The sequence below is a fragment of the Cupressus sempervirens genome, chromosome 4 (genome assembly GCF_028749045.1).
Source record: "Cupressus sempervirens isolate cs-2001-9-10 chromosome 4, ASM2874904v1, whole genome shotgun sequence".
NCBI classification, from domain to species: domain Eukaryota; kingdom Viridiplantae; phylum Streptophyta; class Pinopsida; order Cupressales; family Cupressaceae; genus Cupressus; species Cupressus sempervirens.
The window spans coordinates 601,279,565-601,296,797 of NC_143121.1; positions in this window are offsets into that span (position 1 = coordinate 601,279,565).

A 17,233-nucleotide genomic window follows, 5' to 3' on the forward strand; every position below is an offset into this window, starting at 1 on the left:
AGTACTAAAAAGGATTCCAAGAGACATAAGGCTAGTTGATTCACTTCTCATTTACTTATATCTAAGTTCTTTTGATATCAAAATATATTATGAAATCTAATCACACATGCCTACTACTTTGAAGTGATCTTAAGGAAGAAAAAACTATTAAGAACAATAGAAAACCATCATGGAGATTGAAAAAAAGAGAAGCACCTAAATCATACAAATCCAAAGTTCCTAAATGAAACAAAGATGATAAAATTGATAATATTATGGTAATAATTAGGGACTTGAAATTAAAATAGAGCAGGGGGGATAAATTTAATATTCCTAGTTACATGTAATTGTTGGAAGTCTTAATTGGGAAACAAAGATACTGAGAGGGGGGGTGAATTAGGATCTATAACACTTTAAACCTTTTTCATCTTTTAACACAACTTTAGTTCATTCACCATACTACCATCTCATATCCAAATGCATGGATAACATAACTTGTAAATTCAAATCGTAGTAACATGTAGATCTAATCTATCAATCACATGCATGAAATTTAAACACATAACACAAAGATTTAGTTACCTAGAAACCCTCCAAGGTGAAAGTAAAACTAGGGTGGGGATGAAACCAAGAAATCTTCACTACTATGGTAATAAAGTTAACCTATTCAGGTTAAAATGTTGATCACATCAAATGATCTACCCTATGAGGGGTTTTCCCTATTAAAGGTTGTTAAGACTATTAGATCTTACCTTGTGAGAGGATTTTACACTTACAAAAAAGTAAGGACTTAGTTAAGAGATTTACAAAGATATTTTAAGACCACTCTATTAAGAGATTATCGCTTACTCAATCTATTAAAACTAATTTAATACCTGATCCTCAGTCTAGTCTGAAAAGATGGTTTTGGATCTCCTCTCTTCAATCTGATCTAATCTCTGATCTGATATAGCTTTACTATCCTTCACTTATTGACAAGGTCACTTCCTATAATTTTCAATAACAAAACTCTTTTGTCTCCTTGACAATGTTTTCACTATCACACTTGATTTTCTCTATTATTGCATGAATATCTTGTTGACTTCTTCTCACCTTCATCATGATATCAAATAGGATTTTGGTCTACTCTTGACATGGTGCAAGGTAGGAGAATCCCCAAAGGAGATGTCCTAGCCCCCAACTATATAACCACACAACAAAAATACAACAACAATAAGCAACAACGCAAGATCTAATACCAATTTACAATAATTTTTTCATAAAACATAATTGATTACATGCAATATGCCCAGCTATAAGGCCTTCTGGGTTAGGGCCAAATACAAAAAAAAAATTACAAAATCAGTTCTACAAGATCCAACTTACAAAATCAATCTAAGCTAGTCTAGATACACAATTGGATAATAACACCAAGAAGAATCCACACTTGTACCCTCAAGTCCACCAAGAGATCCTCTAGTTCCTAAACTACAGATCTAGCTCTTCAAATTCGCATATATCCTTCATTTCATCCCAACTCAATGACTAAAAGACTCCAAGAGACCCCTACTTATACCAATCTAAGAAAAAAGTTGGCCGAGCAATTATAAATTAAATAAAACTTAACATTAAATACTTGAAGAGCCACAAGTCAGCCTACAATAGCAATTAAATGTCCAAAAATTGATATTCGAGAAAAATTGTGTTATCTCCTAGCTCTGATTGAATTAGAACTTGTGCTTTGAACAGAAGGTTTAAAATTAGGTCCTCTACAACCCATTAAATTTGAAAAGTCTGATTCCTTAAGGATAAGTGTGCATTCATCTTGAAAGTCAAGCATAGAAAACTATCATGCAAAACCACCAAAAATTGATACTCTGGGAGAATTTCCACATCTCCCAACTTATGAGGAATTAGAACTTTTTCCTTTCACACAAGGAATTAATTTAGGCGCTCTTTAATCCCTAAAATTTTCAGCCTCTCATTCATTTTTTAAGATTAGTTATACAACCTACAATAGGCACCCAAACACCAGAAAAAACACAATTTCAGTAGCAAGGTTCAAACAGCTCAAACTTCAACTCAATCCATCCAATCTCTATTAAATCATGAGAAAAGGTTCCCAAATATGTCTCCAACACATCCATAACCATTCAATCATAACTCCACCAAAATCAAAGCTCTATGCTCCTCAACACTTAACCAAAATCCCTCCAAATAAGAAGGATTGTAGGAAAGCCTAGGATGCTCCTGCATCAGACACCCCAATTTTGAAAAGATGTTCTAGTAACTAGAAGAACATCTTCTAGGATTCAGTACATAAATCCCAAAATAGTTCTTCACATACACATCCTCCAAGTCTTCAACTTGCACACTCTTTCCCCTTTTTTTCTTCTTATTCTTCACATCCACCACAAGTGTTCCATAAGTCTACTTTCCATGTTGATCTCCAACCTTCTCAAAATTTGCCAACTCAACTTGGCTTCCAATACTCAAATTCCTCCTATTGAGCCCTTCATTCTACAAAGGAATTAGGGAAAAATTCCTACCACCTTTCTCAATAAAAATTCCTAACACAATCATGCACAACCTTGCAATCATACTGCCAAGGTCTAGCAAGTAACACATGACAACTGTTCGTATCCACTATATCACACAACACTCGATCCTTATACTGCCCAATTGGGAAATCAACAAGGCATTACTCCCTCACTTCCAAAGCATGCTCACCTTGCAACCAACCAATCCTATAAGGATAAGGATGTCTCATTCTCTTTAAACTAAGTTTCTGAACCATCTCCTCTACAACAAGGTTGTCAGTACTACCACCATCCACAATCACCTTACAGACTTTACCACCAAACTTACAACAAGTCCTGAACAAACTAGTTCTTTGACAATAATCCAATGTCCTCTCACCAACTAGTACTCTTTGAGCTAGCAAACTCTCTCCTTGCTCAGGCTGACTATTTTGGACTGCAACCTTATTCACAACAGTAGTTGTCCTTCTAATCGAACATTCAAAAGATCTATGCCCTTCTTGACCACACTTGAAACAATTGGCTCTGAACCCACCTCCACCTATCCTCCTTTTCTATTCAATAGGTTTTGGTTCACCTTCTACTTTTGGTTTAGCTTGTGCTGAACTATCCTGCTTCTCCTTCCCTCGAGAACTACCTTGATTCTTCCTCTTTAGCTTCTCCTTTGCTCTCAAAGCATATTGATAAGCATCCTCAACTGAAGAAATATTTATCATACCAGCCTCATCCTAAATATTTAATCTCAAACCATTAATAAACCAAGCTACCTTCTCTTTTGAAAATTCTCTATGCCCAGACCAAATAGTCAACTTGTAGAACTCCTCTGTATAATCTTTCACAATCATATCCTTTTGCTTCAGATTTTGCAACCTTTTAAACAACTCAAGTTCATAATCAATAGGAATTAACTTAGCCTTCAACTTAGTCATCATCAATTTCCATCTAGTGATCTTCATTTTACCTTCCTCTTCTCTATGTCTTTGTAGTTCTTTCCACCAAAGAGTAGCATGTCCCTTCAGCTTAGTTTGTGCCAACCTTACTCTAAGAGGATCCTCAATATCCTCAAGCTCAAAGTAGTCTTCCAATTCACCAATACAATCAATCAAGTCTTCAAGATTCAAAGTACCCAAAAAATTAAAAACCTCCATCTTATGCTTCAACTTCAACTAAGATCCAAGTGGAGCAAACTAATCAACCCTATTTCCTATAGGTCTCTCCATACGATCAATTATGGCCTCACCACTTGATTTAGAAAATTCAATGTCTTCAATAGCTTCCTCATAACCATCTTCAGTACCCACATGTCTAGATACACCACCTAAAGCACTTACAATTTTAGCAATCATGTCACTCTTCATCAATCCAATCTTAGATCTGAATTATGCTCTCATCTTCTATAAGATCCATTCTTCTACAGCATCACTAAGATCATCAATCACCCTAGGGTCCAATATTTATGGAGGCATCTTCCAAAATTTTAGCAAACCCTACGCAAAAAATCCACCAATAGATCAAGATCAACATAGATCTACTTCTTCAACCCAAGTCTTGGTACAAACTGCCTCAACTTCGGTGATCTGTCTATACACTCAGGAACAATCTTCACTCTAATACCACCTAATGTAGTGTAAGGTAGGAGAATCCCCAAAGGAGATGTCCTAGCCCCTAGATATATAACCACACAATGGAAACACAACAACAAGAAGCAAAAATGCAAGATTTGATACTAATTTACAATAATTTGTTCATATAACATAACTGATTACATGTAATATACTTGGTTGTAAGGCCTTCCTAATTAGGGCCAAATACAAACAGAAAATTAAAAAATTAGTTCTACAAGATCTAATAAGATCCAACTTACAAAACCAATCTCAACTAGTTTAGATACACAACTGGATAAGAACACCAAGAAGAATCCACACTTGTACCCTTAGGTTCACCAAGAGATCCTCTAGTTCCTAAGTCGCAGCTCTAGCTCTTCAAATTTGCATCTATTCTTTATTTCATCCCAACTCAATGACTAAAAGACTCCACATGACCCCTAATTATACCAATCTAAGCCACAAGTTAGCCTAGCAATTACAAATTAAATAAAACTTAACATTAAATACTTGAAGAGCCACAAGTTGGCTTGCAACGGCAATTAAATGTCCAGAAATCAATATCTGAGAAAAATCACGATATCTCCTAGCTCCAATTAAATTAGAACTCATGCTTTGAATCAAAGGTAGAACTTGGGTCCTCTCCCCTTAAATGCACAAATTCTAATTCCTTAAGGATAAGTGTGCATCCATCCCGAAAGTCAAGCACAGAAAACTATCACACAAAACTGCAAGAAATTGATACTCCATGGGAATTTCCATATCTCCCAACTTATGAGGAATTAGAACTTGTGCCTTTGATAAAAGGAATTAATTTAGGCCCTATTCAATCCCTAAAGTGTGTAGCCTCTCATTTATTGTGTAAAATTAGTTATACAGCTTGCAATGGGCACCCAAAACCAAAAAAATGCAATTTCCGCAGCAAGGTTCAAACAGCTCAAACTTCAACTCAATGAATCCAATCTCTATGCTATCATGAGGAAAGGTTCCCCAATGTGTCTCTAATACATCCCTAACCATGAAAAGCATAACTCCACCAAAATCCAAGCTTGATGCTCTTCAACACTTAACCAAAATCCCTCCAAACAAGCAGGATTACAGGAAAGCCTAGGATGCTCCTACATCAGCTCTATTTAAAGACTTCTTAGAGATTTTTCTTGATGCTTCCTTATTTCACATCCTCATCTAATTAATTGATCATAGTGCATATGGATTTGTGATCCACATTATAAAACATGTAATAAATTCTATAACAACCTCTACAAGTATTAAATATCATGCCAATGTCATCTTGAGACAATTTACATCAAAGTTTGTATCAATCCTGATTTGAATGTCAATTTTGCATTACTCAGCACTAATTGTCTTTGATACTTGGCATTCACTGTACACATTTTTTATGCTTGATCTCTATTGAGCTCAACACCTTCTGTGTAACTCGGCATCAATGTGTTTGAATTGTTTGGCAATCATTAGGCTTGGCTTATACTGGAAATACTTGGTGACCAAAGGCTTGCTCAACTCCTATAGAACTTGGCATATACATGTTTATATACAAGTCTTTATATGACTCGGCATGTATAGAGTAGCTCGATCACAATGATGACCTTCTAATTCTGCCTAGTATATGACTAAGTGTTTGACACTAATAGACAATAATATTTAGAGATACCAACAGTACCAACTCACTAGGGGCATCGTTAGGAAAGAGATGGGAGGAGAAAACATCTGGCTTTTCTCTAAAAATATAAAGTCAGTTAACAAATTATAAAGAAATATAATTAAGGTAATTATTTATGAGAACTTTGAGTTACTTATTTATTTGTAAGAGTTTATATATCCTTTTTTCTCAATTTTTCTTCATCACTTTTAATCCTTTGTGTCCCTATGCCCCTCACATCACTTTCTTTTTGCTAAGATCATTATCTATAGTTTCATGAATAACTATATAATATTCTACAAAGTTAGTTTTCACAAAATTAGTAAGGTATATAGCAACATTTTCACTTGATATTCCATCTTGTGATTTTTTTTGTAATAATATGATGTGATATCTATTTCCTAATAATGAATTAATAACAATTCTTAACCTTTGAGAAGGAAATAGTCTGGCTAATTACTTAGCTAATTATGGTTGTGATGGCTTTCACCATGAAGTGAACCACCCTATTGGCATCATTAATATTGATGAGGAATTACAAAATTTGATTGAAATAGAGAAAAATTTGTGTAGGAAAGAGAATTGATTTCAAAGGTACAAGTTATATTTATTTCATAGGGGTTGTCGTTGACTATAGTATTTATGTGATGCAAGCTTACATTATACAATGTGATATTTGGTGTAATTATAATTATATATTCTCTCATTCGGCGGCTACTCCTTCCTCTCTCATGCATTGGCACTTTTGTTCATTTGTAATTTCCTTCATAAATTATAGACTACCATGTGATTCTCAATGTGCAAAGTATACAATGGCCTGGGTGTAATTTATTATATGTGGGTTGTGGTTGTGATATGATGTGAGTATTTTGTTGGGATTTTTGGTTTTTTGGGTTATCTGGAAATGTTGATTTCTATGAGAATTTAAGCTCCTTTGCATCTATTGGTGTGTGTTTCAATTACAAAATGGATTCCCTATATACCTTGTGTCTGTGATGTAATTCTTGCAACTTTCTCCATCAGGATTCAATGCCACAAAATTTTAGAGTCTTCCTATTGCTTGAGGACTCAAAGCTCCTGTTACCTACTCATGTGGATGATACTTTGATATATGTTGCCTTCATTTTCCATTCTCTGGTGATTAGTAGGGCTACAAGGATATTATTTGGTGAGCATGTTCTCTCTCCAAGATCAAAACTTATTCTCTCCCCTTCGCAAATGGTTTACATTTTTCTATCCAATACTCTGGATTGGCTGCAATTTGTGGAATTGCTTTTCTTAATTGCTAATAAGGTGATTCAACCAAAGTTTATTGAGGATAGCAAGTTAATATTAGCCATTCATATGTGGCAGGGTGATACATTTGTGGGGGGCTTGTTTCCTCATTATCTACTTCTTAAGAAACACAAATTCATGATGATTTACAATTGTATCAAGAGGGCACTAGAGCGACATAAATATAGGATTTTCATAACCATCTTGCAGGTTGTGGCTAAAGCTTTGGGTAGGGAACTTGAGGACTCCATCAAAAGGATAGCTAATGTCATTTTTAACTTGTTGGTCACTCCCAACATTCCTTTGTGTCTCCCTTTGCAGTTACTATTTCCTACGATTTGTCCAAACAAACTACTTTACATGTCACTAGTTCCAATTCTTAATCTTCCCACATCGGTGGGTAATTCTCTGAATGAAATTGTTGTGTTGACAATGGTATCATGTTCTCTTTCTCGTATTTCCTTGCATGTTGACTGTGATGATTGGTTTACCTATATTCTAACTGCCCCTTCTAAAGGCTGGAAATATTTGTGGTTTTTTCTCCTAATGGTCATATTGGCAATCAACACTCTGAATAGGTGGATATGGAGGAACTATTTGTAGTTGTTTCCCTCTACTTCTTGGATTTCTCTAGGGTATTTTGATCGATTATTCAAAGGCACATTTGGTGTTCTATATTGTATAGGTCTAAGACTATAGTTTTGAGTGGTATTTTATTTTGTTTTTCAGATGCTCATGTTGTTTTGCTATTAACCAAAATTATAATAGGAGGATTTACTCTAACTCTATATATGTAACGACAATGATATTAGGTTTTCTTCCCTGATTCTTTCCTGATTGAGTATTTGAATCAAGTTTTTAATGAAATATATATACAGTGGCTGCCCCACTTTTATTTTAAAAAAACAAAACAATTCTTAACCTAAGAGAGAGATTTAATGATTTCCTTTTTTCCTTTTCCCTTTTTATTTACTTACTTTCTATCTTTATTTCCTTAATTATCCTTACATTCTTTCTTTAATTGATATTTCACTTGATAATATTCTTTCTTTAAATGTTATCTCCATATATGTGTGTATTAACTATGAACTAATTTTGTCAAAAAGGAAATTTGAGTTGTGAATTCAGCCTTGTCTTTCTTAATTACCAATGTATATTGAAGACATTGCACATAGAACATTGACAAAACATTCAAAATATCCTTGTTTTAATCAAGCGTATAGAAAATTCATTATAAAATGAAAGGAGAAAGAGAATACTTATATAAACTATATTTATATTATCTTGCACAAATTTGAGCTACATCTTTCAATCCGTTGGCATATTTTATAGAGAATGAATTCCTTCATGCTCTTGGGTATCCCCTGGTAGAATGATGACTGGATCCAATATTTCTAAATTTATCTCTATTTAATTTTCCTACATCCCTACCCTATCCTCCATAATGAATTTATCTATCCAATATACTAGATGGGGAGATCTAACATGCATAAAGTAGAATAAGAAATACAAATTTCTTTTGATAATAGGTAACCAATCTATAAACTTGATCAGTCCATGGTTGTAAGAATTGAATATTGTGGAATAGGTTGACCACTAATCACATGAGTATCATAATGACAAGGTCTAAGAATGGTAATGTCATCTTTAATCTTGGTGATAATATCTTCCAAAACCCATAAATAATCAAGCTTAAAAATTTGTCTATGGATAATTCTAATGCTAAACTTTTCCACCTTTGCAAGGTTCTCCATGACAATGAACATTGAGAGTATTTCATTATTTACCTTATATTTTTCAGTGTTGATGATGATCTCCTTTCCTAATATTTTGTATAAAGATTTAATCATAACCAGAAAGTTAGTAATAAAAATAACTTCTTTCAATATTTCCCTTGTGATGGGTCCACCAAAGGATATTTTGGATTTTCTTCCTCTTAACTTGATTAGAGTGTTCATTTTGAGGACCTCACTAGATTTTTGTATAATTTTACTCTATTTATATAAATTTTTGAGACTTATAAGTATCTAAATATTCAAGGGGGGTATAACCATTTCATATTCTATTAGGACATTGGGGTAACATCGTAAATGGAAGGATAACATTCATGCAATGTTGAAATATTGTTTTTGAGGAGTGGGATTCCAAAGGTCGGTAAAGGGGTACTCAAGAGAGGTAGTTATAATGAAACTTAGAAGGTAATAAGAAGAATATGATAAATGAGGGAGAGAAGATAAGATGAACATATGGGGGAGGGGATGGGATGAAACATGATGAAAGGAACTAAGGGACGAACTCAAAAATAGAAAAATCTAAGGATGGCAAGGGGGTGGAGATGAAGCCTATAGAAGATAAGGTTTTAAAACCTAAAATATAAATCATTGCTTCTCTCATATGAATGATAAAATTTGTTGTCTCAAATTATGAAGAAATAATATGGGGATAATCTCATAAATAATTGAGAGGGTAATAGAAAATTAAAAGTCTTACTTGTAAGGGTTTGAATACTAGAGTGAACAACCAAGATTAGTGAGACCACGGATGAGATAATTTTGCAAAATATTCATAAGACAAATACTGAGGAGCCATAACCAACACATATTAGAAAAAGAAAAAAAGGGTAAGAAAGGAATGTGAGTAGCGTCATGAAAATAAAAAGAGAGGCAAAAGGGAAGGGAGAAGAGGCAAATAATGGACAGAGGAAAGCATAAAAGAGAATCTCTAGAGTTTAGGAAGAAAAACAAATGGGATGAGATATCACTTGTGTGTGAAGCCTTATTCCCTAAATTATCCTTATGCTAACTGCTCAGAAAAGAACAAATTAAGAGATCCCATGCCACAATCACAAGTTTGAGGGTCTAGGTTATGACAGGAAGGGGATATTTTTGGAAATATTATGATAGGCTAAGTTACTAAGAGGGGAGGGGTGAATTAGTAACTTATAAAACTTAATCCATAATTAGAAATTAATCCTTCATGTATATTCTAATTTAGTTGCATGCATGAGAAACTAAAAAAATTAAAGCATACATAACACTTTTGACACACAATTTGGTGACCCAAAAACCTTCCAAATAGAAAGTAAAATTGGGGTGGAGATGATACCCACAAGCTTTAGTACTTATAAAGTTGGCTTGTTAAGGCTTACAATGATCATTGCCCTGTTAGGAGCAATAAGGACTGCTAGGTCCACCTTGCAAAAAGATTTACAAACATACAATGAAGTCGGCCACAATAAAAGTTTCAATAAATATTACAAAGTTAGCCAAAGTGTAGAAACTCGAGTTTTGAAGATTGACTTGATGAGGTTCTGATACTCAGCATCCATTGTTAATGCTCGGCATCGTCATGCACTCAATAGACATAGAAGCTCGGTTGTAATGCCCCTCGCTTGGAGATCCTTGGAACAAGGATTCAATACAAGCCAAGATATTATTTTTTTTACAAGTATGAATGCACATGTCAACATCATACAAGGATTACACAGATTGCAATGGAAGACTTCACCAACAATTCAAGCAACCAACGAATCTTCAAATGCCACTATCGAACAAAATGACTGACAATGGGAGATGCATAACTAAATCTGAATCAGAACATTACAAATTCAAAATGCAACTCCAAAGGATTAAAGAACACCTAAGAGGGTACCCAAAACACTTCTTGAAAAGTCCAGATCTTACCGAAAAGTGCCTGTTGTCTGCCCGCATAGGTTTTTTTGCAAAAGTCGGGCAATACTTTAAATCAGCACTAAGTGATACTTTATAGTATCGTGCGATATTACTCAAAAAAGAGGGTGATACTTTCAAGGATTGGGTGATAGATCTCTTAAGGTTGTACAATACAATACAAGTATCATACAATACTTCTTCAAAGGGGGTGCAATACCAAAAAGTATCACACGATATTTCTTTAAGAGACATGTAATATAATTAGGGATTATACGACATATCTCCATGGGGTGTGCAACACAAAATTCTATTGCCCCATGCTGACACATGTTCACCCAAGAAAAGAGAGAACACTACTAAGGAAGAACAATAGGAAGAAACTGAGTTTAAAACCTCCACACCGAGGAGTACCGAATCCACAAAAATTGAGGAACGAACACTCGAGTGCATAATCAAAAATATGCCATGAAACATGAAAGAGGAACATCTATCCATCTAAATCATAGAAATAAAAGAATATATTGAAAGAAACATCACAGTATACAAAAGCAACATCGTAATGTACAGAAATACATCTTAGTAACTAAACAACCAAACTAAGTACGCAGTTCCTCCCAACCATCAATAGCATCATAAGACCATCATGGATCCTAGCCATCCCTCGTGCATAACATCCCAAGCCACTGATCAGATCATCAATACTATCATAATAGGGACACCACTACTAAAACATTATACAACATAAGCATAAGGAAATCTAACATGCTAGAAGCAAAGCATAAGATAATCCTACAAAGTAGATAACATCACCTATCACATGCTAAACATCAATAAGCAATAGATACACCAACAAAGCAATTCAAATCATCTAATCATATGCTAAACATCATAATATAGGAATGCATCAAATAAACTAACATCATCTTAACATGATATCCAAGCATTCCAATGAAAGCATAAATCACAAGAAAGCATACTCTGAAACCCAAAGTACCAAGTGAAAACATCCAGCAATGGTCGCACTAAGATAAAAGACCATCTTTGTACACTAGTCTCTAGCAGTGGTGAAGGTAGCTATGCCTCCCAACCATGTGGCACCCATAGGTCCACAGGGCACCCATAGGTCCACACTCACCGTGTTGATGGAGATAATGATCCAACCACAAACACACAAAAATAACATCCATGGCTAACACTCATGCCAGACAGTATGATGGATGTAACCAAGAACCTAAGACAATGCAAGGAGTACAGGTCCTAGTCAGACACTCAATAGGCTACTAAGTAGGGGCTTACATCATGGAGAGTCGCTTGGCATCAACAAACCCAAGCTAATATTGGCAGCTACTCTTCTCAACAGAAGGTGCGCAACCTAGGCAGCAACTCTTCTCAACGGAAGGCGCACAAACCAATCATTTTATTATCTTAAGTTTTGTTACCACTCACATTTTTATTTAGTTATCACTTATTTGAAACTTCCTCTGGCAACTAGGAAATGGACACCAAGCTGTGAGATAGAATCCCCTCCATATGCTACGCTACCCTACCCATGCTCATCCTACAACAAGTGCCCGTGGGCATGCATATTCCCAACCCAACCCCAATGATCATAACTTCTGGAAGTACCATGGAAGATCGAGAACTGCAAATCCTTCGACAAATGTACACACATATACTCGTGTGTGGTGCACCACCATCACGAAGATCATAACACAAAGACTAGATCAGAACACAATGCAAAATATCACTCAATCAAAAAATAACTTGAGAGGATGGATTCTACATGAATCCCAAAGCCAATAAAACCATACATCATGAAATCCCTCAACCAGCCTCGATTCGAGAGCATGGATTTTACACAAATCCCAATGATGCAACAAGACCAAACATCATGAACTCACTCAACTAACCTCAATCTAGGAGCATGGATTCTACACGAATCCTAGTGTCCACAAAACAATAAAAAAGGTCCAAAAGAAACCATAACACCAGGTATAAAATCACTCAACTGAACACAAAGTCAGAAGTATGGGTGTGACATACATCCCAATGTAACATAAAAGTGCAATAGTGGTCTAACTGATATCCAAATAGATCATCCAAGTCCATGACCCACATTATGCCAAGAAAACTTGAGAAAACAGGGTGGCATACAAAACGAGGTAAAAACCCCAAAATTTGAAAAACTTTGAAATTAAAACCCATTTGACCTTTGGATACAAAAACTCCAAAAATCCAAAAATAATCAAGTTCAAACATTGTATGCAAAAACGGCCAGCATAACTATGCAAAACCCCAAACCCTTAACCTAAAAAATAGGGAAATGCTAATACCTGCCCAACTAGGTAGAGCTAGCATACAAAAATGGAGGGGAACACTAGTTCTCAGCCTCCAAACAAACGGCTACCAAAAATAGAAGCAGAAATGGAGCCCAAACAATAAAATAGGAAAGCCCTATCTCCCAGCCAAAAGGGCAAAATGGAAATCTGAACCATAAAATAAATAGCCTACAGAAGTAGTTGAGAATCACAGCAGTCCAAAGTTTCCCTAAGCTGGATCCAATGAGCTCAACCTCGTGACAATCCCACACCCATAGCTCCCACAACAAACAAAACAATAAATCCTCATGAAGAGGATTTTGAGTTTTTACTCTCCAACTTTCTAATTCAAACATGAGAAGTGAGGAATTAAATTCCTTTTTGGATACTTATTCACTTTTTGAGTGAATAATCAATTAGGGAAAATAACCAGCCAACCTAGTTAAACCTTGAATTGGCCCAAATGAAAACAAGCTATTCTTATAAATAGGAATTCATATATGGAAAAGCTACCAAAAATTAAAATAAATTAATTAAAAAGCTCGAAAACCTAAAAGCACATAAATTTTCTTAACTTTCACGATAATGCAAATCTCTAAATACACAGACACACTCACTGGTCTAATCACATAATGTAAATGAGTTCAGCTTTAATAATCACTGAAAGGATTAATTTATCAATTAAAATAAGGATACGTCGACCATACAGGGATGACATTGGTAAAATATGAATAGTTGAATCACTAACTCCATGTGCCACTGCCAGGGATATAAATCATGCACACTAAACAACATGATCAAGTGAAATTGCATATAATAACATAGTTGAAGCAATAAATGCATTAAATCACCTAATTTAACCATTTATTTAATTATATCAAAATAATATATTTGCATTACTCACATTTGCATAAAGCATAACAACACAGGAATGAAGTAAATAACCATAGCATTAAATCCATTACATAACAAAATCAAAGATATGTCTAAACACTAGATAACCAGATATCATCATAAAACACACTGTCATCTCAAAATGACATCATCATGCAATATGATTAACTAAATAGCATAGTAGTTTAACCTTTATGATACTAAAATCAAGGTATAACATCCGACCCTCGAGTCATCTCAAATGTAAACATAACATGAGTAACAAATATCTCTCAGATTAGAATATAACAAGGTAAATATCCATAGCACATAACCAATGAATCCAACATGGACAATCCATTTCTAACTATTTAAGCATTTAATAATGGTTGTTTAAACAACATAAAAAAGCACTTAAAATACATAAGTGAACACAATCATAAACATGACTAGCCACTGCTATAGGAACCCAGTCCAGTGTAGCATGGTAATAGCACACAGTGCAATCTCTGCACACATCTCAAGGTAATCATGGAACAACCTCATGATACCACATTGATCCTAGTAAACACTAGCACAAACCTCAGTGAACCATAAATCACATCATAAACTCATAAATCAGCGAAAGCATAATCAAAGCAACTGATACAATAACATAAATCTAATCACCTCAACAATGTAGACCACTCATGGTCCCAATCATGATCCATCACAACCAAAAGATCAACAAGGTTGCATCCATCAAGATGGCTTACAAAAGTCAAATGGGAGAGGCACTACATCGGTCAATACTGATCACTTTCAAGTAGTCTTGAACTTGGTCTGCACTGGTGACTGGATGAATATTATGAAACTCGGAATATAAATTGAATCACTCGATTCACACTGCATAGCTCAATCAATGCTATCACTGCAAGCTTGGTATAAACTTAGTCACTTGGTTAACACTAAGTAGCTCAGATAACACTAGACTTGCATCACATCAACTGTGAACTCAGTAAGCACTGCATAACTCGATTTGCACTAGTAAACTCGGCATACACTGAGATGCTTAGTTTACATTGTTGATCATCACCATAGTAGTAACTACTTGGTGCAAACTGAAATCTCTCCAAAGTACTCGGTAGCAACTATAGAACTCGGTAGCAACTGAAATGCTTCGTTAATACTATTAACTGTACAATATGCTTGGTAGATACTTACAATCTAAATAAATGTATGTCACTAATAACAAGCATGACTAGAATGTCAACAATCTCCCCCTTTGGCATTAGTGACAAAAACACTTATCAGTCAAAACTAAATTCAAGAATGTTCAAGAACATCTTAATCCATCACCTTATGTCTCCAACTCGGTAAGGTATACTATTTTTGAGATTTTTCAAAATTGGTTTTGTAAGAGATGTATTTTTGTACATGAGCAATATGGTATTGCTCCCCCATACATAATATATAGTATAATTTACATCTTTTCATAGTACATCTAAACACATCAACTCCCCTTTATACAATATACATTTTCTCTACAATCTACAATTTTCTTCTTTCAATCTTTTCTCAATCTTCTCCCCCTTTCATCTTTCATCTTCTCCTTCTTTTTGACATTAATTCCAAATATTTATGCAATATATATTGTACATTAATGCCAAAATGTGACAAGAAATCAAAATGTACCTTCAAGATAAGCGACAAAGTCATGTCCCAATTCTCTGACAACATCTTGGATGTGTGCAATGCAACCTGCACTTCTGTTGACAATGTTATCATATGATTTTCAATGGACAAGTTGTTGTCATGGATGAGTGTTTTTGCATGTGCAATGTGCTTCTATAGTGCATCCATGTTTGGGAGAATCATGTTCTAAATATCTATCAATGTTGATCTTATTCTAGCCTCTTCTTTTAGAAATTCTACATACATATCTGTCAAAAATCTAATCTTGTTGAAGTAGGTAGAGCTTGAACTTGGGTCAAGTTACAACTGTTGTGCACTTGCCTTTAAATCCTCCTTAATCTTTGACAATTTATCTCTTATTTCCTTAGTGAAGATTGATGTATCACAAAGTTTACCAAAAAGTAAAGATACATTGATGCAGGAGGTCTCTAGAGAGCCTAGAATAGTAGATAATTCTACTTGATAAATAGCAATTTGTTGAGCAATAAGTTCTAAAACTTTATTCTCAAACTTTTTCTCGGCTTTCTGCAATAACTTATCCTATCCATCCAAATCTTCATTATATTTATAGACTACCTTTGCTAACTGATACAAAATTGGTTGAGAAGTATCAACCTCTATGCCAAGAGCCTCTTCTAGAATATTCTTAGCATCCTCAATTATCTTAAATTCCTTGTTTATTTCCTCTCTAACCCTTTTCTATTTAGATTTCTTTTGAATAATTTCTCAAAAACATGCATTTGATCAAGATTTAGATTTGAGATGTCCCATTTAGCAATGACAATCTCCTCATCGAGATCTATATATTCTTCCTTCTCTTTGCATTTTCCCAAAAAAATTGTGCTCAGTTGAGTTTTGGTCTCAACTATCCTTGCACTTATTACTTCCATGGTAGGAATGGAAATAATTGTAGAAATGGTGGAACTTGCTGAAAAAGTTGATATTGCACTCATTGTAATACCAGTGGTAGAAATACCTAATGTAGCCAAAATTGATGTAGAGGGAAGAGTTTACTGCTCGGTAGATAAAGTGCTTTCCACTTCTATCAATCAAGTACTAAGCTAGACAAGTGCAAAGGTTGATTGAGTGCTTTTTCTTTTAGTGCTGGTCACAATCAATCTTGCTGAAGTTGTCTTTGAGCTTGGTGTTTTCAATGTTTTTCTTGGAGAATGAGGAAGTGAGGCTATGACCACTGCAACAATATTTACTAGGTCATTTTCCTCAATATCTTGTGCATCTTCCTTGATAGCTTCCTACCCCTATTCCTCTTCATCATCTACATTATCAAAATGAGTCAGCTCTTCATTATCAATCTCTTCATCTTTCTCCTAATCATCACCATCCATATCACTTACACTAACTATAAAATCACTTGGCTTGTGAAGAAGATAGAAATTCTTCCATGTGTTTGTAGCATTATTCACAACATGCTCAATGTCTTTCAATAGTATAAGACAAGTGTTGAATCTCAAAGTTAACTTTTCTTCATTTTTCTTCAGAGATTCCTTCCCCTCCTTGTCATCCAAATTTGGCATGAGTTTCCTAAGGGTCTGCTCATATATATCTTTTGCATTTTTCATGGCATGCTCCCATCTTGGCTTAATCTTTTCCATCAAAGCATTAGGAATCTATTGAGCTAGCTGGTCAGGTGAGTGCTTCC